Source organism: Halichoeres trimaculatus, unplaced genomic scaffold (assembly GCF_033239565.1).
Source record: "Halichoeres trimaculatus isolate MK-OKI-2021-1 unplaced genomic scaffold, fHalTri1.1 fHalTri1_scaffold_6, whole genome shotgun sequence".
In the NCBI taxonomy this organism is placed as follows: Eukaryota; Metazoa; Chordata; class Actinopteri; order Labriformes; family Labridae; genus Halichoeres; species Halichoeres trimaculatus.
In genome coordinates this window covers 2,345,051-2,367,247 of record NW_027437184.1, presented here as the reverse complement: position 1 = coordinate 2,367,247, position 22,197 = coordinate 2,345,051, and the positions used below count along the sequence as shown (strand labels likewise).

The 22,197-nt window shown below is 38.3% G+C and overlaps 1 protein-coding gene across 5 annotated transcripts in view; it reads left to right on the top strand.

Annotated features, from left to right (window-relative positions):
* The window catches only part of ncam1a (neural cell adhesion molecule 1a), a 481,923-nt gene that overhangs the window by 289,986 nt on the left and 169,740 nt on the right, over window positions 1-22,197 (top strand). The window lies entirely within an intron of this gene.

Here is a 22,197-nt window from a genome sequence, read left to right as displayed (position 1 = left end):
TGGATTCAAGTCATTCAGGAGCCACAAAATCTACTTTATCTCCACAATAAATACTATAGAGTGTTCAAAATTCCATACATTGTAAAACCTAGTGATTATCTAAAAGACAAGGGTTTTTTTTTGTTTGTATGTTTTTTTTTTTTTTTTTACAAATTTATCAAATTGTGTATGTGATGTCTTCGTTTTTAATTTTTGATAATTTCACTAAAAAAAGAAGTTTTCACAAACTGAAAAAAAATCAAAAAGTTCCAAAATTGTACAAAAAGTGACAAATAAATTAAAATTTGAAAATTTGCAAGATTAAAAAAAATAAATACATTCAGTAAATTTTCAAAAAGAAAAAAAAAAAGAAATTCGACAATTTGCAAAGAAATCAAAACATTTTGAAATGTTTCAATATAAAAGAATTTGCCGCAATTTCCAGTAAATAAAAATTTCAAAAAATTAAAAAATTTCAAACCATTTCAAAATATAAAAATTAAAATAGATAAATAAAAAATGTATTAAGATTAAAAAAAGGAATTTGGTAAATAAAAAAGAATATGAGAATTCAAAAATTTGCAAAAAAAAAAAATCAAAATTTTGAAACTTTAAAAAAATTCCAACATTTTCTAAAAATTGAAATTTCAAAAAAGATTACAAAAATGTCCAACCATTTTGAAATACAAAAAATGTAAATAAATAAATTTAAAATTTAAAAAAATGGAAATTCCGTTTATTTGAAAAAAATAGGAAGTTCAAAAATGTGCAAAGCATTGAAAGAATACTTGAATTTGATGAATTCTTATCATTTCGCTGACCTTTTTATTGTTTGCTTAAGTCTTAAGTCACAAATTTGACAGTTAAAAAAATCCATGCACACAGAAGAAAATTTTCTATTTTTGTTTAGATTTGTCTCTTTGTAGATGTAGTTTTCTTCCCAGGGCTGTAAAACTTGTGGTTAGTCACAGGTGCATGGAAAGTTGGTGGGCTGTAAGACGAATAAAAATTCTTTGTTTCAATAATATTTTTTGTTGAAGACCCTTGATCTGGTCCCTGCCTCATTCTGCAGAATCCTCCAATGTGCACGTTTTTTATGATGCCACACTGCAGCAGCACATGGAGGAAAAACTGTCAGTGATTAAATCCCCTCTTCGATTATTTAGAGGCTTTAACAGTGGGGAAGGTAGACTCACAATATTTTTGTCCAAACACTTTTCAGCTCTCTCATCCAACTGACCTACATGACTGAAAGTGTCCAGACACTGACAATGGAATCGCTCAATGACCCTAGACAGTCAATTATTGATGATGTCTCCTCTTGTTTGTTAAGGCTGGCACAGTTTTCTCCACCTGACCAAAGCAGCTGATAATAAAACCCAGCAACAAACACGGTGAAAAAAATCCATAAGACGAGGCAGGCCTATATATATTTCAGAGTGCCATATGTACTTTTCACTGGGGAGCTCGACTCAGCCTAGTTCTGCTGTCTTGTCCTCATTTTTCAAGGGCAATTTTTTTCCCACACCAGCACCAGAGGGTTGTAGTCTGCACTTCTCCTCCTCGTCGACTCCATCTATTCCCATCTTACTCATTCCTCTGTTCTCCTTCTTGGCACATGTTCTGTCTTTCCTCCCCGCTGCCTTATGTACATACATTATTTAACGATCTGAGGAGTGAAAATGCTATAATAGAGTGGCTCAGCATCCAGCTGGACCACGGAGACATGTTATTTTTGCCAATCCGCTTCGCCCCATTCAGAAGGTTAAATAATGTATGTGTTCGCGGCACATCCACTCTGCTGGGTACAGGGCAATACAGATGGGAGTAATCAGTATGCCAAGTGTGTCATTAGGATGACACCAGCCGCTGACGGATTGTGGATTCCGGACGAATTTCACTGTGGGATACTTGCAGCGAAAATGAGATAGGGTGGGATGGAGAGGTGGTGCAGGAATCTGATTTCATTTGCTGTCGACAAACCCTCATCTCTGGCGGTTTATTTCCTCCCCAGCTCACAGTGTCGAGCTTGTATTCCTCTTCCCGGGTTTCTTTTATTGCATTCTAGGAAAGGAAAGAGGAAAGGAAAGGAGGAGTGCATGTGTTGATTCTCACTCTTTTCTTTTTCTGCTCTCTCAAACACTCGGTTTTGTTCCCCAGTGTTAATTTAGAAGAATGTCACGCTCCTCGGCCTCACCTCACTTTGCTGCAATAATCGCTGATATTTCTAGCACCACCCACATGACTTTATCTCTGCGCCCTTTCCACAAATTAGCAAAAAGTTTCCCTTGATCCTTTGCTCCAAAACAGCTGCATTGTGCAGCATTCATATGGAAATGGCTTCTCTTGGAGAACAAACACAGGCACACTTGTAACGCCAAAGACAGTAAATTAAGGCGTGAGTCCAAGTCTGTGTGGAAGAATAGACTTAAGCTAAAGCTGAAGTTGACTCTCCTCATTGCTATTCATGAATTCATCAGAGCCATTGTGTTCATGGTAACATGGAGTCCAAAGGCCAGGTGTACTGTGAGGCTCATGTATTTGACACGACAGTGGATGGTGTCAGACATTAGTCAGGGTCATGGTCTTGGATTTGTCCCGTGACAGTTATCGTGGTCAGGGCGTTTAGCGTGACAAGGACCTTCTGCTTCTGTTGTTGCCGTTGTTGTTGCCCTCCTGATATCGCTCCTTTGGTGGCTCCAATCCTTCCCAGTGATGCATCTCATCCTGTCATCGAAGCGTTGGCTGGTGTTGTCGGAGCGGTCGTCACACAGCTTTAGATTAAACATCTTCCTTCCCTCAGCATTGTTCATCCTGAAGTGACATGGGTCCATCTGTTTGATATGCACTGAGCATGTTAAGTGGGCATTCACATTTAGCTAATTGCTGTTATTATTCATCCGTTGTCTGGAATTATTACCTTCAGCAACAGGTGTGCAGCCTTCAGCGGCAGCGCTGAGGTCTTTTGACTGCAGGATGGATCCATTAATAACAAACAGCCATTAACTCAGGTGACGGAAAAACACATCACATCAGTCATCTGAGTGCGATGAATCTTGTTGAGGAAACTGATTCAGGAGGAAGTTACAGGTGTTTTTTTTACTTGTCACTTAGAGCTCTTTCAGGCTTTTAGAAAATCACTTGTAGACAGTTAAATAAGAATATAATTTCACAGTTTAACTCAGTGGTGTGGTTTGGGGAATTGGTTAAGAAATTATTTGTCTTTTGTTTTAATTAGAATTTTCAGTACTCCTTCATTACTAAGATTTAACTGTCGTACCTTTCTAATCACTTCGGTTAACAGTTTTTCTGAAGTTTTATAATTTTGTTCTCACTCCTTTAAAAGTTGTGGATCTGATTCAGCAGAGAGCAAAGTGACACTGGACTAAAGTCATTCAGATGCCACAAAATCTACTTCATCTTCACAATAAAGACTATAGATACAATTCCATACATTGTAAAAATCTAGTGATTAATATTCTAAAAGACAATTTTTTCAAATTTCTCAAATTGTACACGTGATGTCTTAGTTTCTCATTTTGAATAATTTTGCTAAAAAAAAAAAAGAAGTAAAAGATAGGAAGAGAAAGAAGTTTTTCACAAATATAAAAAAAAACAAAAAAGTTCCAAAATTTTACATTAATCACAATTAAATTGAAATTTGAAAAATTTGCAAAGATTTAAAAAAATGTAATTCAGTAAATTTGCAAAAAAGGAAACTCAAAAATCCCCCCCCCCCCCCCCCCCCAAAAAAAAACATCCAAGAATGTAAGAAATGTTGAAATTCAGTAAATTTGCAACATTTTCCAGAAATTAAACTTTCAAAAAAGATTATTTAAACCTTAAACTGTTTTAAATTAAAAAAATAATAATACATGAAAATTTTGTAAAGATTAATTAAAAATGAAATTCAGTAAATTTGCAAAAAAAATGGAACTTCCAAAAAATTGCCACAAAATTTAAAAAAAAAAACTTGGAAATGTTGAAATTAAAAAAAAATTGCCAAATTAAAAAAAAAAAATTGAAATTAAAAAAAATATCCAAAATTTCAAACCATTTTGAAATTAAAAAATAAAGATAAATGAAAAATAAATTTGCATTTTTTAAACAATTCGATGAATTTGATCATTTCGCTTATTATTTGGGATGAAGGATAATAAGGATGAAATGATCTTGAAATACTCACTTTGAGGTATATGAACATATATTTGCCTGTTCATAAACCATAACAGCACTAAGTTTCTGTAGCCCTGTTTCCACCAAGCGGTTCAGTTTGGTCCATCTCGGTAGGGCACGCATTTTGTGGTGTTTCCACTGACTAATACCAGGAAAGATCCCCAAGTAACCAAGAGGAACCTTCCTACTTTTTGGAGATGGTGCTAATTGGAAACAGGGTCAGAAAAATGCTACCGATTCTAGCCAAAGGCCTCTCTGTAAACAGTGTTAAATATGGATCCAGATACAGGCATAAAGTTTATGGGTACTGGCGAAAACAGAGCAGTACCACCAGGAACCATGGGGGCAGTGTTGCTGTCAATATGTAGCTTTAGTGAGACATGAAAAAGAAATAAAAATGGAGGAACTTTCATGATGTATACAACAGCCTGCAGCCTCATCGACCACTGCCTCCTACAACACTTCCTCCGTTTTTGTCTTTAATGTTAGAGCTACATCAGCAACACCTCCTCCCACAGGCTTGTTTTTGAGTTTGTTTTGTGGAGAAATGGGCATCAAAGGTGTCAGTCCTCACAGCACCTTTAACAAAATAAAAGACCTGTGTCTCTCCTGTGATAGTGGATAGCAGGTGTAATTTAAATGCACGCATTCATGCCTGCTGCCCTCGTGATGGGAAACTGGGAGTTAAAACTCGCTTTAGTTTGAGAAGTGCTTCCATCATGAGCTTGAAAAGGCCACACAAAACACTCACATATCACCCCCCATTACCATCACACTCCAAAAAACTGCATTTTTAACAAAGGAGAGAGCTATCAAGTGTTTAATCGATGGTCTTCTGGCTTTTGACGATGATGACGAGCTCCAGATCAGGTGTCCTTTTGAGGAAGATTTCTTCCATGAAGAATCAAAGAGAGAAATCCAATTAAAACACAATCTGTCAGGATCCAAATCTCTCCAGACTGAATGTGGGGATCCTCCCTCCCCTCACAGCCCAGACTCACCAGTTCATACAGTTTCCTCAGCAGCCACTTAGACAGACCATCTCTGCCTTCCAACCTGTTAGCCAGCCCAGTCCAACGCCGGCAGTCATCCACCCAAGTTCAAACACGGTGTTCTGCAGCCAGCAGTTGGAGTTCTGCATTTCCAATGTTCATAATTATGTATAAACCAGACAAATTTATTGGGTGAGAGTGCGTCTGGAGCGACTCTGGGAGGGGAAGGGGAACTATGCAGAGTATGAGCCTAATGCATTTTAAGCACTGTGATAAATTTGTTAGCATACATTTCATGCTGAATACATATTCCACGTCTTGCTCCGTGTCGTCAGAGAGAGCAGCGTTTATTTAAAGGCAGCTGAGGCATTCTGGGAGAATCGCTCTGGATAACAGTGATGGAAATAAATTGCTACAGCTACACTGATTATACAAAAGTTAAGTACAGCTGCATGGCTAATGAAGTTGACATGGAGCTAATGCTTTTGATACAGTTTTGTTCTCATCACTTGTCAATGGCCTAACAAGCTTAAATTCATCATCCTGCTGGATTCAACAGGCGCACTTTAAAGCCCTCCACTGCTTTAATGGGGGATCCACTTTTCAGAAGAGTTATTCCAAGTACGATGTCTGGGCGATGTGGACGCTGTGAAGCATTATGACCATGTAACGTTTAATGGAGAGTGCTTTAGAGGAGCATTAAGATGGAGCTCATTTGCTGCTTCCATTAAAACCTTTAGAAGTTTGCATTTAGCAAGCTGATTTTACTTATACCCTGCTTTAAAGACCTGATTGTCTATCTCTTTGGTTTTCAGCTAACCTGCTCTTATTTTTCTGCTTTTTCAACCATGAGAAAATTATCTCTACTCTCACAGCTCATATTTGCATTTTCTTCCACATGGCAATTGGATTAACAGTTTTGCTTGTGAGGATTTACACATCGGGCCCATGCATAAATGGATGCACAGATGATGGAGGCTTCTTACATTTTGTAATTATCTGTTTGTATTCTTGTTGAAGAACAAGACATAGTCTCATGTTTAAAGGAAGATTCTGCAGGATTTTCCTTAAAAAATAAAATGTCAACTTTTACAGGAGTGATCCCTCTATCCTCTCCTCTGGGAGTTTATACATGTGTGTCAGTGTCAGTGTCTGCCTCGACCCCCTCCTCTGCCTGGGTGTTGGTGTTTTGGTTGTTTTGGGATGTTTCTGAGCAGAGAGTAAGGGTGGTTACATCAGCCAATCACAGCCTGCGCAGTGCACAAGTGACTTTGCGAGTTGATAATAGCAAGTGGAGGATGCTAATCAGAGCAACTACGATAGTGGACATAGCTTTGCTTCACTTTTGCTTGCCTTTAGGAACTAGAAGAGTGACGAAAGTTAGCTTTCTGCTAACCAGGTGTGTGTCAAATACTTGAGATTAGCTTGTGCTAACATGCTAAGTCTGGTGCACGGCTCTCAAATCTCTCCCATGTAGAAACGTGATGCTACAGATGGTTGCTGGGCAAGTGAGTGTGTTCATGTTGTCACGGTCAGAGGCTGTTGGTGTGGGCTGCAGCTGGCACTGAGCCCAGTTTGAATGCTGTGTTTACGAACAAGTAATAAAAACCCTACCTTATAGGAGTCCCACGCTGCAAAAACTGAAATCTTATTGAGTAATTTTGTCTTATTTAAGTAGAAAATGTCTTTTAAGATCAAATAAGAGACACATTCACCTGACCAGTTCAGAAAATGTCAATTTTTTTTTTTGCATTTTTTTCTTGTTCTATTGGCAGATTTGTTTTACTTGTTACAAGCAATTCAATTCAGCAATACATTTCTCTGGACTGATAAGTTGAATGTTGCTAATATCAAGCATAACAAGACATCATTTATGCAAGTGGACAATGCTAATCGGAGCAGCTACGATTTTGAATGTAGCATGGAGGAAGAAAACAACCTAAGAGAAACAATACACCAAACAGCTTTTTCCTAAACAGATAAAGCTTTGCTTCACTTTTGCTTGCCTTTAGGAACTAGAAGAGTGACGCAAGTTACAGTCCGAGGCTGTGGGTGTGGGCTGCAGCTGGCACTGAGCCAAGGAGGAGGAGCCCATTTTTATGTTGTGTTTAAGGACAAGTAATGAAAACTCCTGCAGACCCTACCTATAAGGAGTCCCACACTGCAAGAAAACTGAAATTCTATCAAATGATTTAGTCTTATCTTTAGTAGAAAATGCCTTTTTAGACTTGATTTGAACCACATTCACCTGACCAGTCCAGAAAATGTCAAATTTTTTGGCAAATTTTCGTGTTCTATTGGCAGATTTTTGTTACTTGTTACAAGCAATTCAATTTAGCAAGACATTTTTCTGGACTGATAAGTTGAATGTGGCTCATATCAAGCATAACAAGACATTATTTATGGAAAATAAGAGTTTTTTTGCAGTGCAGAAGCATCCAGCTGCATCTGATCTCTAAAATGTGTTGAGGAAAAGGAATAAACAAACAAAAACAGGAAGTAAAGGTGACTCAAGCTGTATTTGCAGGATGTTTAAAGGTTTGCAGTGATGTTTGTAGGAAGGATAAATATATCTACATGTGAGGAAAACAAGGATAGGAGCTGTATTGACGAAGGAGTTCCCCTTTCTGATGACCTTTGGCCTTGTTAATATTTGGGGCAGCAGCAGCAAGGAAACTGTAGCCTGAGAAATTAAATGACACTAGTGCATTAAAAAAGTCTATTTCTAGATCTGAGGATGTTGGAAATGTCTGCTTTTCAAGTTAGTTATGAGCTAGCCAGACTTGAAAACTGAATTACCCTCCTCACCGAAGATTAAATCACTATAAAATACCACTCCAAGGTCTTTGCATGCCGTCTGACACATTCATTCATAAGATCGCTTCACTTTTGTCCTTGATTGCGGATTCCTGAGCTTCCTGCAGCATCAGTATGCAGGAGACGATGCTCCCTCTGTTGTCTCACTCGGTGGTCCGTGGATGTTGGCTTTGATTAAGATTACAAATGCGCAGCGGGAGCTCAGCCAAAGTCGAGAGGCTTGGATTAAGGTCTCCTCTTTTTACAGTCGATGGATCTCTGAGTTACAGCTGTGTGAGTAACAGACGGAGTCTCTGCAGTATCATCACTCGGCCGGTGATAGACAGCAAAGGGTTCATGAAAGGCCACGAGAAAGTTCTCCCAGGTATACCCCAGGTGATGCGGGGTGATGCTTCCAGGTGGATGCCTTCTTCTGTTTGTGGAGGAGCTGTCAGCTGAAGCTCTGATCACAGCAAACAGGAACACTCAGGAGGAATGAATTAATAAGTCGCCCTCAATTAGGAGGAAGAATTCTGTTCTACCACAAGCAGCCGGTGTCGAGTCCTCATCAGAACCACATCCCAGTGGTGCCGTGTCCTCTTTCTTAATATCTGCTCTGGCTTTTCATTCCATCCTCCTCTGCTATGTGAGTGAGTTTCTTCAGTATGGGCTTTACGTCTGTGCAGCGATGATACTGAAAGTGCTTACCGAGGGGAGGATGTGTCTCTGCTCCTATGAGGGATGGTGCAGGGAATAAGCACAGAACTGGCCAGGGGCTGTAAAGCGATTGCAAAAGATTCAATTGGATTTAAGGTTAGCCTCTGTTCATGGATTCTGCCATATCCAATCCCCACTGCAGGCTCAGTTTGATTCAGTGGGCTGTATAGGCGGAGGTGCCTGAGCTTTGGACACACGCCATGTTTTGTCCTCCCCCCTCCTCTCTCCACTGCAGGTTCAGCTGCCCCCGTGCAAACCCCCAACTGGCTCAAAGTGCTATGTTTAGCATTTTTAAACACCAATTCATCACTGTCAAATTAATTGCAATACCACTGTATAATTAGACGTAACAAATGAGAACATGGCGGAGACTATTTCTCACATCGGGGGTATTGTTATTGTGAGAGTTTCTCTAAATTAAGATCCCTTCCTGTAGACTGTCTAACTTCACGCTGCAGGAAAAAAACAAGAAAAAAAATATTGCTGCTTGCTTTCCTCCTCCTGTTGGGTCTTGCCCTGGGCATGTTTGTTTTAAAGATTAAGATGAGGGATATGAGCTGAAAAGCCAATTTGCAGTCTAATTAAGAAGAGGAAGTAAAAATTGGTTTAACATCAACAACAACAGCTTATTTCACCGTGAATCTCTGGATTATACAGTTGAGCTGTTCTGTTTTTTGGGGGTGTTGTTGCTCTTTTCTTTATTCAGTTCAACTTTACACAAACTGGCACGTTCCTGTTGCTTCCAATCTGCAAAGGTTGACAGGTTTACGCATTTGCAGGAAGGGGCCAGATATTTTTTGGGGTTGGTTGTTTTTTTTATTTTGTTTTTTCCTTTGTTTTCCTTTGTTTTGTTTTTTGTTTTTTTTTTTGATTTTTTTTTTTTATTATTATGATTATTTTTTGTTTGTTTTTTCTTTCCTTATTTTTTTTTATCATTAGAATTTTTGTTTTATTTCTGTTGTTTATTTTTTTATTTTTTTATTATTATTATTATTTATCAATTATTGTTATTATTTTATTTTTTATTTATTTTAATTTTCTATTTTTTATTTTTTTATGAACATTTTTATTTATTTTTGTTTTTGTTAGTTTTTTCCTTCATTTTCATTATTATTATTATTATTATTATTATTATTATTATTATTATTATTATTATTATTATTATTACTTTCCTTTGTTTTTTTATTGGATTTTTCTTATTTTGTATTTTTTACTATTATCATTATAAACATTTTTTTGTTTGTTTTTTCTTATTTTGTATTATGTTTATTTTTATTATTATTTTACTTTTTTTTGTTTTTTTCTATATTTTTATTTCATTATTATTATTATTATTATTATTATTATTATTATTATTATTATTATTATTTTACTTTCGTTTTTTGTTTGCTTGTTGTCGTTTTTTAAAGTGTTGCTCTACCTAACTGTTGAGAAAAAAACTTATCTGGTGGAGTTGGATCTGGTAAAAAGTTGTCTAGTGGAGTTAAAAGAAGATCTGATCTCCAGTCATTGCCTTAACAGTGTTGAGTTGACCTTGTAGAACCTCTAGAGCTTTACAGAAACACAAATCAGTGTAAAAATGTGGAACTATTAGTTTAAGGGTTGCAAATGACCTGACCAGCTCTGTGTGTCAGCAGCTTTAATGTCACGTCCACCGCTCAGAAAATGCTGGACCTGTTTCTATTTCTGTGAAGTTTTATGCATCTGTCCTTCATTTGCATTTGGTGAAATCAAACCTCCACCAGAATAACGTCCTCACCCCCTCCTGCAGCATCACTGTTGGTATATCTGGGCAGTTATTTGCTCTCCATCCACAACAGTTTGCTCATTTACTGCATGACAGGAGGAGGTGTTACGCCTGCTTTCAAAGCACAGATTAGTCGATTGTTTTTCCACCAGGGGGAACAGCAAACGCTGATCCGGATCATTTACTGGAATCCCTGAACGGAGCCTGTACCCTTCAGTATGACATCATGTGACATGGTGAAAAAGATGGGGAAAGTGGAAGTAAGAGACTAACACCTGTCTGTCACTTTCTTCATGCTCATTTTGCCGTACACCAGCATTAACGCTGGCTTATTATTCACAAACACAAATGTCTTTTACTCCACATTTTCCATTACGAGGCGGCACGGATTGGAAAATGGAAAGGAACTCCTTTGACCTGTAAAGCGAAAGGCCAGCCACTTCATGATTGTGTTGACGGCTAACAGTAAAGTCTTTCAAACCAGCTCGATGTATTCTCTCCTCCTCAGACCTCTGTGATCTTTGGCTCTCACCGTCCTCTGGCGGAGTGACAGAATAAATTAGATCACCGTATCTTTGTGTTCACCAGCTGATATATAAGGCTCTTTTCTTCTACAGGACCTACTTTTCAGAGGTTGTGAGCTTCTCTGGTAGGAGTATTGGTGGATTGGTGTTTTGGTGGCGAGCCAGCCGCGGTCACCATTTAACCCTGGAGCGAAGAGGCTGTCTCGCTAGCCTGAAGGGGAAGCATTGACTGACTCCATTTCAGGAGGTTTATCTAAACCCCCCTGCTGCCAAAAAAGCCTCTCAGGTCATTTAGTCACTGTCAACAATCAGACGGGGCTGCTGGCCCATGAAGGATAACACAACGGCAGCTTCTCAGACACTGACGGGTAAGGAGAGCTTTCAGCCATGAGTTTATGGAGCCAAAAAAGATGATTTTAAATACATCTACTTCAGCGTGGGAAAGTGTGGAAAGGTTATCATATAGAGTTATAGCAAACAGTGCAGTCCAGTTTGACTCTAGTCCTTGATCTTATGGCGGTGGCGTAGGTTTGATTTTGACCTTAGTGGGGACATAACCAGCACTACACCAGCTGGGGGCTATGACAAAGATAGGCTGCAGAAATGAAAGGTCTCAAAGTGAAAATATATTTGTTCAAGACGAAACCTTTAAGTCAAATCAGTTGTTACCAAGAGTGAGAACAGGGTTGCAAATGATGGATTGATTCATGGTACGTCGAAGTCTCTATGCAAACAGACAAGATGAATATGGACACGTGATCAAACCTTTGTGTGAAAAAATCTTGCGTGCAGCGCAGTTTGGAATGAAGCATAACACCACTGGTTCCTATAAATCAAGCATCTGCAACCTTTACTTCCATGAGAGATATTTGCCTCAACTCACCTGGATTAAAGTCATTCAGGAGCCACAAAATCTACACAATAAGGACAAAAAAAATCCAAACAAGAAGTTTGTGTAATTATAAAATTGTGCATGTGTATTTTTTAAAAAATAGACTTAATAAATAAAACATTTGTAAATGTTTTTAAGCTGAAAAAAATGTTGTCATGTATTAAATAAATTTGTGAAATTTATAAAATTGTAAAAAGTTGCAACATTTAAAAAAATGACATTTCAAATTAGCTAAATTTTCAAAAAAAAATTATACCAAAAAAGGAATTTAAATAATTTGCAAATATTTTCAATAAAAAAAATGAAACTAGTAAAAATTTCAAATATTAGTAAAATCTTCATTAAAAAAATCCCCTAATTTAAGAAAAAAATGTCAAAATTTGAATTAAAAAATGGCAAAAAATGGCAAAAAAAAGTATGAAATTGTAATAAGTTGCAACATTTTTCAAAAAAAATGACATTTCAAAATTTGCTACATTTTCAAAAAAAAAAGGGAATTTAAATAACTTGCAAAAATTTTCAACAAATCAAAAAAAATGAAACTAGTAAAAATTTCAAAAATTTGCAAATCTTAATTAAAAAATGTGTTTTTTCCCCTAAATAAAAAAAAGTCAAAATTGGAATTAAAAAATGTCAAAAGTTAAGAAAAAAAAAACTAAAGCTTTATTGCAAGATGTGATGCATAAATAGTTTGGTATAATGGTAATGCATGATTATATTTAGTGTCAATGTAGTTGATTGTTAATACCCACTGTAAGAAAAAAAAAAAACTTTATGTAAATATTTTTTAAAAGCTAGAAGGAGCTGTTGCAAAAAGAGTTAAAGAGCAGCAGGTTTAAGACCCTTGCTAAAGAGTGTAATACGGAGTGATGTTCTTGCTCCTCAAGGCTGTGGTGGTGAACAAAAGGTGTTAGCATTAGCTTCACCTGCGTTAAAAGCCTGTCCTTGCAGTCCTGGTCATTTGTCTTGTGTATTATTTATTGCACACCTTGTATCCAAGGCAAAACACCACCAAGTGTAAGGAGTGCAGCCTTGCCTTGCAGAATAACACATCATGCCAAGGTTCACACACTTGCTCCTGTTATTTCTCTTCACTTTTGTTTGGAATTCATTCACAGTTCGCCCACTGGTGCGAAAAGCAGATCTACTGTAAGTGAGGTGAAGTCATGATTCATTAAGATCTGAGTGTGATCACAGAGGAGGATGAAATCACAGTTGTACACACTGATTGTGTTTCCTCTAAGTGTGGTAATTCTCTGGTGGAAAGTTCTGTCTAAAAGGAGCAGGACCTTGATTTAGTCCTGCTGATGTAAAGTGACTGCTGCTGAGCTCGGTGTATTACTTTCTTTGGATTAGTATGCTGCTCCGCATTCAGTGGCTCTGCAGTGATTATCAGCTCGCTGAGATGCAGGGCCACCTCGGGGTCACGTAAAGAAAGAGGACTGGGCCGTGGGTTCAGCCCCTTTGGCCTCATTAGTTAATTAGAGTGCAGGCTGGTTGTTTCTCCCACAATGCCCTCTGAGTAGGCACAGAGAGTACAGGAAAGATGCTGGACTCACTGGTATGCTGGGAACAAAAGGCGACTTGGATGAAAAGCATGAATGGACAGTGAGTCACTTTCTGCCTGACAACAGCGTGTTTTAGATAAACTGTGAAAAACTGTGGTGGATTATTTCTTCATCCCAACAGTGGCTCTTGGCAATAAATCTTATATAATATGAAGCTTTTTTATTATCCGTTTACCTGGTGCCACATCTGTAAGGAACATACATTTATGAGAGGAGGAGCAGGGCTGAGTTAGAGAAATGAAACCCAAAAGTATTGCTGCGTTAAGCCGACCTAAAACACAAACTTTTGAAAACTTTTTTTGACTGTCTTTCAACAAAATGAGCATCTGTTGCTCCACTTCTGCTCTTAGCATTCACCAACACACCAGATGATCTGCCCAACTCTACTTCAGAGGAGATCTACCAAAAACTGCTTCAGGACAAGTCAGTTATATTGCCACCTACAGGCCTGGCATACTTCCTACAGCATTTCCAGTCTCTCAGCATTTTTTCTTCTCTGTGTTTTTGCTGCATTATAGCTGGACATGCACAGATCGAACAGTGCCGATTTCCTTAATCTTGGTGATTGGTGATTGGCCCATCCTTGCGTATAAAACCAATCTTATAAACCTCCAGGAAGGTCTGACAGCCAGCCATTGTTGCTTTTTGCTCTGAGACCTAAAACTCAGGACACTTTAGTGGTTGTTTACTTTATTGGAATTGTTCAACAATTTTCTATAAAATAAGATTGGAACACTGAAGGTAAATGCTGTCAGGTATGAAAAATAAGGGGAAAAAAACGGTATCAGCCCAAATTGGTATCAGCACGTCAGGCTTCTTAAAGATCGGTGATCGGCCAGAAAGTTGTGATGAGTGCACCCCTAATTTTTCAGATGAAACATTGTGTAAACAGGGCCTCAAGCTAAGGTCAATATTCCAGTTTCTGAAACATTCAGAATAACCCATTTATACGCATAAGCAAACTGAGGCCTGAACCACACGTATATGGATATATTCCTAAACGCGCATTTTTCTGTCCGATTGGGCCTCTCAACCACACGAACACGGAGATTTCACCCACGTAAACAGAGATTTTTAAAAACAGATAAAAAAGTGAAGAAATAAAAAAATATCCGGTTGAGTGGATGCGTGTAGCAGTGTTAAACAGAGCTGGTGTTGACATGATGACGTCAAGCACCCAGCAACAAGTCACTGTGTTTGACTGCGCATGCTCATAACGTTCTTCTTCTATGGTTTTCACATTTTGCTAACCTGCCACTTATCGGCCAGGCATGGCCTTGCAGGCTTCAGAGGTTTTCAGTTTGGCCTCTTCTTATGGACAGAGATATTTCTGTGGTGTGGACGGAGTTTTTTTTTTTTAAACGAGGGAAAAGATATCCGATCAAAAAAATATCCATATACGTGTGGTTCAGGCCTGAGTTCTTACTGTTTACATGGTATCCTGATCAAAATAGCGACACATGTAGAAAGCCATGACCCAATGGGCGTCATTTCTGCTTCTTCTTACTGTTTCCATAGCAACAGCAGCAACAACAACAAAAACAGCAGGTAGCAGTTGCCTTCATTTGACCTTTGGTGCTGGTGCTGGCCCACCACCAGAACTTGACTCTATAATTTGCAAATTTCCTCAATAATCTAAAGTGAGAACATGAAGAAATTGACATCCACATCCATGCTACCTGTTTTCACCTGAGTGCCACGGACACTCTGTACTCAAAAGACCAAGATTCTTTGCAAACAGAACATGGCAGAACACAAAGTAATGTTCCTTTGGATGGAGATATCCTGATCGGCGCATACATGACCAAATATTCAGAAAAGGAGGAACCCGGGGGGAATTTTCAAGTTTTTAAAAACTGGAATATGAGCATATTCTGTTTTTTAAAAAGGTTTATTGGTGTTTGGTGTAGCTGTGCACAACAGGGTCATTGCTAATACAGGCGTAACCTGAAATTCCACCCTAAATTTCTAAATAACTATTCAAATACATTTTTTATACCTCATATTCATGGTAAAACAGTACAGACAATTAAATTAGACATTTAATTTAAAATAAAATAAATATATAATGTAACAAAATACAGTAAAATAAATTAAAATAAGAGACCAAGTGGACAATGCTGATGACTGCGCAGCACTGTGTAGCTGTGTATTCATACGCACTCTGAGGCAAAAACTGATACGGGTCGTAGGAGCGTTGGACTTACACATATTTATTGGCATCGTAAAGTCAAAACCACGTAAATCAAAAACCTCCTGTACTCCGAATATGAAAGGGTTAAAGACTCCATGTAAACACAGCCACTGAAAATTTGCTGGATCTCCTCTGCCGATGCCAAACAGCTTCTGGATTTATTGCCAGAAAGGACTTTTTAAACGGAGAAATAATCTCCCTAACACAAACTGCTTCAGCTTTTGTGCTAACTCAGATTTAAGTAGTATCAGTTTTGGGATTGGACTATTTTTAGCCTTTTTTTTAAAAAAGCTTCATGTAGAAAATCTTCATTTACTGAGAGAGACGTCAGTCTGACAGTTCCTTGTGCTGTTATCGACAATTTTCCCTCCTCTCCTGGTAAAACCATCCATGCCAAAAATTCAAGGATAGAAAAAGCAACAAATAATTCTCCTTCTCCAAAAACATGTCAGTCTGACTCACTCAGTTAAATTTCTTATAACTCTAAATATGCTGAGCAGCTCATGCCGTCTCCCAAACGAAACAAGGTTAGAAGTTTAGAGACACCGCTGAACACAGCAGCAGCCAAGAGATGTGGTAATGGAAAGGTTTTACTGCATCATGTCTCCACTGGTTTTAGTCATGATTTCTATATAAAACTCTACTTTTTGATTCATGTCGGGCTTTTTTTACACGTCTCTGATCTCATCTCTCAGTAACCGCCTCTATATGTTAGTTTTCTTCTTCACTGAGAGGCCGTCTTTTCTGTGCAGGATGTAACGTCCTCAGCCAAGCATCCGTTGGCAACGATGCAAACTCATCCTGAATGTGATCTCCAGCCAAATCAAATGGTAGACTTGCTTTTGCAGAGCTCGTTCTATCACAACTTGAGTGTGTCGGACCTATTTGTTTGGCAGTTTCAGGCACTTCCTACTTCTCATGAAGACTTTATTGAAATCAAACTCAGGGCGGATGCATCAGGCTTATAACCGTATGAGAGGCATCTTACGTAAAGCCTGACGATGAGATGTAAAGGTGGAAAATAAAAAGTTTTTTCACTTTGGATGTCTTTTTTTCCTCCCTCTGTGAATAAACGGCAGACAGAGTTGCCAGCAGTCACCACAGCGGTTTGGTTTTATCCCTGGCGAAGCTTTGACCGGCTTATTTCAGGAAACGCTCCCGTCAGCACAGACCAGAATAGTCACAGTCAAATCTGCGTCTGGATTTTTAAACTGGAGCTTGTAACGCTGATCAGGCCGGGTTAGGATTTTTAAAGCTATCAGAGAGATCATCTGTTGTGACACTGATGTGGTTTTTTCTTGTCTTGAGACGATTATCACGATTCCCGTCGTCTCTTCGATCCAAACGTAAAACATTTTGCTCCATAAATTACTGCTGGGTCTCAGCTGGATTGCTGTTAATTATAATGTACCACGGGATCTGACCCTGTGACAGAAAGACCCGCAGGAAGTTAATTGGTGTGAGCTCAGGCATATTCAGGTCAGGCCTGGTGCAAATTACCTGGAAGAAGTTTTTCATGATCTGCTGAAGAGTGTGATGACGAGGGTTTAGAGAGGATGAAGATGGATTTCAAAACTTTTTTTATGACGCTTCTGGTTTGTATGAACTTAACACACAGCATAACAATAATTATAAATAATAATAGTAAACTTTTAAGCTTTGAATGATTGAAAAAGGGGGGTGGTGAAAGGATAAAATTACATAAAGTTGAAAGAGGAAAAGGTTCTGAAAGAGAGATAACTGATTAAAAACATTTAAGGGGCTGTGAGGAGTATGAAAGTGATCTTGAAAATGTCTCCTTTCTAGATATATACCTGAGATATAAACAGCTACTAAACTACAAACAAACTGACAGTGTTTATTTGTTGTCATGTTAGCCTTCAGATATGTCAGAGCACCAGGATAGTGCTACATGAAGCCGGCTACTAAAACGTTTGCTTGATGTCACATTTCAAACCGTAGAGCTACCTAACTGTACTGATAAATCCCTAACCTCCACGCAATGTATCCAGTAAAAAGTTGTTTTGAGCAAAGGAAATTTAATTCAATCCAATCTCCATTTAATAACAAAACAAACATCCGCCTCACTAAAAGTAATTTGCAACAGTGTGCGGAGACTCCGGGCCACGAGGTGGCGAGGGAGTGCAATTAAAACAGATCCTTCTCATAGCATCTTTAAACAACCAAGAAAATGATTAAAAGTATAAAAATAATGTGTGTACTCCTACAGAGCTTCATCTAAGGCTGTGATGCGGCTCATAAGGCGTCAACATTTCTGTGATGTACCCTGGTGCGAGACCTAATGTCAATGTCGACTTTGTTTATAAAGCAAATTCACAACTTTAAAACCTCAAAGCACTTCACAGGTAAAAAGTTTCAAAGTTTCAAAGTTCAACACAGCAATAAAAAAACTCAACAGTAAAAAGCACACCCAGCTCAACCAGGTGTTGAAGGCCAGCAAAAAAAGATCTATCTTTATCAATGATTGAAGTGAGCTTTAATAGCGATCAGTAAAATCTTAAAATCAATTCTTTAACGTACAGGGAGCCAGTGAAGAGATGCCAGGACAGGAGGGATGTGATGTCGTCTGTTAAAACCAGTAAGAATAGGGAATACCAAAGAGGATGGAGTTACAGTAATAGAGCTGAAAGAGGATGAATGCACAGATGACTTTTTCCAGGTCGGTTAGTGACAGGAAGGATTTTGGAGCTGGAACTGAACTGAATGAAACAGGACTGGACAGTTTTCTGAATGCGATGGTGGAAGCTCAGGTCTGAGTCAGAGTTACAGCTGATTTTCTGCAGTAGTTAGCAGATGCTTTTGTCTACAGTGACGTACAACACAAGCAAGAATTTGCACAGCAGGAAAGCCTAGATAGTTTTGTTAAATAATGTAGAATAATCTAGCCAACAAACCACAGTTAATTGATGAAACAATACACTTCAACCTTCAACAACATTTGGTAATTAGTGCTGATAATTCACTAAGAGCTGAGTCTGAGACGTTCTGACTCATTCTCCCTGAGAACATAGAGGAAAAGGCTCAGATTAAGGTATCAGATAAGCTCAGATATCTCTGAAGTTGAAAGGGACTCTGTGGATCATATAGAGTTAGGTAATTCATTCACCATTTTGGAACAACAGAGGAGAAGAGTCTGGCTAGAGATTTGGAGCCATGCTGGGCTGGGAGCACAGGGGGTCTTTCACAAGCAGAGCGTAGTGGACCATAAGGAGTGTTAAAAATAGCAGCTAGACTTCCTTGGTCACCAGGTCTCAGCAGTAGATACATCTGTGTGTCATCTGCATAGCAGTGAAATAAAAGGTTGTGATGCTGAATGGTTTTGCCAGTTGGAAGCATATAAATAAAAGTGGACCTAAAACAGAACCTTGAGGTACACCACAGGTACAATGAGCGGTGGAAGACGAGTGCAGACGCCAAAAAACAAGTGTTTGAAAGCTAATGCTAATGCCATTCAGACTGATGGTTTCCATTTCTGTTGAGGACGAAAAACTCAAGAAGTAGAGGAAAGATTTCATACCTTAAGTGTTGTTTAAAGTTTTGAGATCCCAAAAAGAGGAGGATACCTGAGCTTGTGCCTCCACTGAAACCATTAACACGTCTGTGTGTGTTGATGCTTGTCTGTTAGAGATGAACCCAAACGCAGCCTCTGCCTCTCGTGGTCATCGGAGGATAAACTCTTCCCGCTCTGATTCTCTGAAAGCTCCCACTTTGTACCGACATCAATCCTCTTTTTCATCTTCACAGTGTGTCTTAATGTACCGGGAGGAGTGCCATGGAATTTACCGAGCGCAGTCCTTCTCCGGTGCTAGCAGAGCTTTATATTTCAGCCTCTTTTCTTGTTGAATAATCTCTACCTAATGTTTTGAATGTGCTCTATTCACTGCCAGATTTCAAGCTGTAACTGTATTTTTTCCTCCTTCTGCTTCCCTTTTCAGTATTTCAGCCTTTTGTGCAGCAGTCTCTCAAGGTTTAGTAATTAGCTGCTGTCAGAATGAGGACGCTCAGATTAGTCAGAGGAAGAGAAAGGACATTTAAAATCTTGGCCTCTGTTTAATAAGCAGATATTATTAATAACAGAGAGGGAGTAGCTCCTGGAAATGTATCAGGGAGATGTTTGTTCAGCGCTGATGAGGTGAAGCCGCACACGGAGGAGTCGGGGTATGTAAAGTAGCATGTAACCGACTTGTTTGTTTTTACGCTGTGTTCTGCAACTTATTAGAAAAAGAGTTGATTTCTGCAGCAGACGATTGTGTTCCTCCAGATTTAGCCCTCGCTCTCCTTATAATACACTCGGATGACAACTGGAGTGGTGGCGGGTTCGGGGGAATGATGGCAGCAACAGTAATCCTGACAAAGCTGTGTTGGAGAATGAGTGAAAGATGTGAAGAGAAGGAGCTTAGCAGCTGACACGTCTGTGTCAATTTGATTAAGGCCTGACACCCACACACAGCACATGGAAACGGCTGCTTAATGCTTTGTGCACTTTCTCAGAGTACAGCAGGTTAATGATAAGTGGTGCAGGCAGCTTGGAATGTGCTTCTGAAAGGCTAATTTATCTGCTTCTGAAGTACAAATTGGAAACATAATGCTCAAAGTTAGTTCTGAGAGGAGGTGGAATAAAACAGCTGCTTTTTTTAAAGCTCGCTGTGTCACCTGCGTTCAGGTTTCTGCCCTGAGAGAAGTGAAAACTATTAAAGATAACCTATAACAGCTGTTAATTCTATACCAGCGCTGAGTATTACTAACTTAAAGACCCACACGTTTAACATTCACCTGGCAGTAATTAAATTAGCAGATTGTGCTTTTTGTGCCGCTCTTTAGAAGCTGCAGAAAAATCTCTGTCTACCATTTATTCATCACAAGGCTGTCATGGCTGAAAGCGGAGTGGAAACTATTTACTCACGCTTAGGGATGGAAACCTTTCACATATGAAATGAAACTGTACCCATGGCAAACAGGATCAGTACTCATCGGTATCAGTTTTTGGTACTTTGTGTTTTAATGTTGTATTAAATATTAATTAACCTCTGACTCATCATTGTTGGTTGTACTCTCAGGTTGGATAGTCCGCTTTAATGATTTCAGAGGCTCATACATTGGGACGCCTTCATCTTTAAGGCAGTTCTTGGCCTGCTTCCCCACTATTTATGTGTTTTTATAGAAAAGACTCGAATCGAATAGAATAGAATATACTTTTTGAACCCCAAGGGAAAATTCAGGAGTCACAGCAGCAATACAAGAGAACAAAAGTAAAAAAGTGTATAGTGTAAAAAGACTCCGTAAGAAAAAAAAAAATGCAGAAAAGGACTGGACAGGGCTCTTTGAATTCTCAGGACCTCATTATGCCCTTGGTCCCAAATGCTGGGACAAAAATTGGGGAAAAGGGGAATTGAAAAAAATAATATAAAATTAAAAAAAATGAAAAAATGAAAAAATATATAATAAAGACCCCCGACCCTCCCAAAAAAAAAAAAAAAAGTTAAAAAAATAAATAAATAAAAACATAAATAAATAATACAATTAAAAATAATTAAAGTTCAAAAATAAATTTAAAACAGATAAATAAATAAATAAATATTGATAAAAAATTAAATAAATAAAAAAATAATGGAATGAAAAATAAAAAATAAATAATTAAAAAAATAATCTTTTAACCTGGCTTGTAGGTGCATCACAAGTAATGTCTGAAATCAACAATTTCTTTTGACTTGTGGGCATTTTTGACCCTATCAGTAGCCATAGTTATGTCGCCACAGGGTTTACCTGCGGCCACTGTGGACTGAAAATAACAGTTCTGCGTCTTTCACTTAAAAATAACTCTCAGACAGCTCAGGTAACAAGTCAAAAGACGTACTAACTTAACTCGATTCAACTCAACTGTATTTATGAAGCACTTTAAAACAACCACAGCTGAAACAGAGTGCTGTACATAAAAGTAGTGCAGGAATAAATAAGTAAATATAACAACTAAATTAATGAAACAAAGGTGCATGTTGTGAAATAATTGTTACACTGGTCTAAAAATGATTTAAAACAATGAAATAATTAATCAAAACTAAAACAACCTCAAGGAGAAGCAGGTCAGGTGACCTGAGGCACCGAGAATGAGCGAGAGGGTGAAGGAGCATTTGATGTTTAAACTCTAAATGCATTTCTTTGCATTGCCTGAATAAAAAAAAAACTGATCTTAAAAATGCAAAATAGTGGAATTTTACACCCTCAATTAAAAACATGAGTCATGATAAAGTTCTTTTTATCACAGACACAAGATAAATTTATCATTTGACAGCCAGAGTTCAGACAGATTTTTTTGTTCAAACTTCTTTTTCTACAACGATACAGGAACAGCCAGTTTTGCCTTCAAATAAGACCAGTGTGAAGTGAACTGAACACTCTGAGTCAGAGAGGCTGATTTCATATTAATTCACAGAGGATACTCCAAAATCTGTGAGGGACGTCTCAGAGCAAAAAGATAAAAAACAAACCACTCCAACCTGCTGCAGAGGCCTGACCTGTTTCGAGAAGAAATAAAATATGTGCGTGCATACATATGTCCCACTTTTGGGTCCCTTCTGTTCAGACTAAACCGAT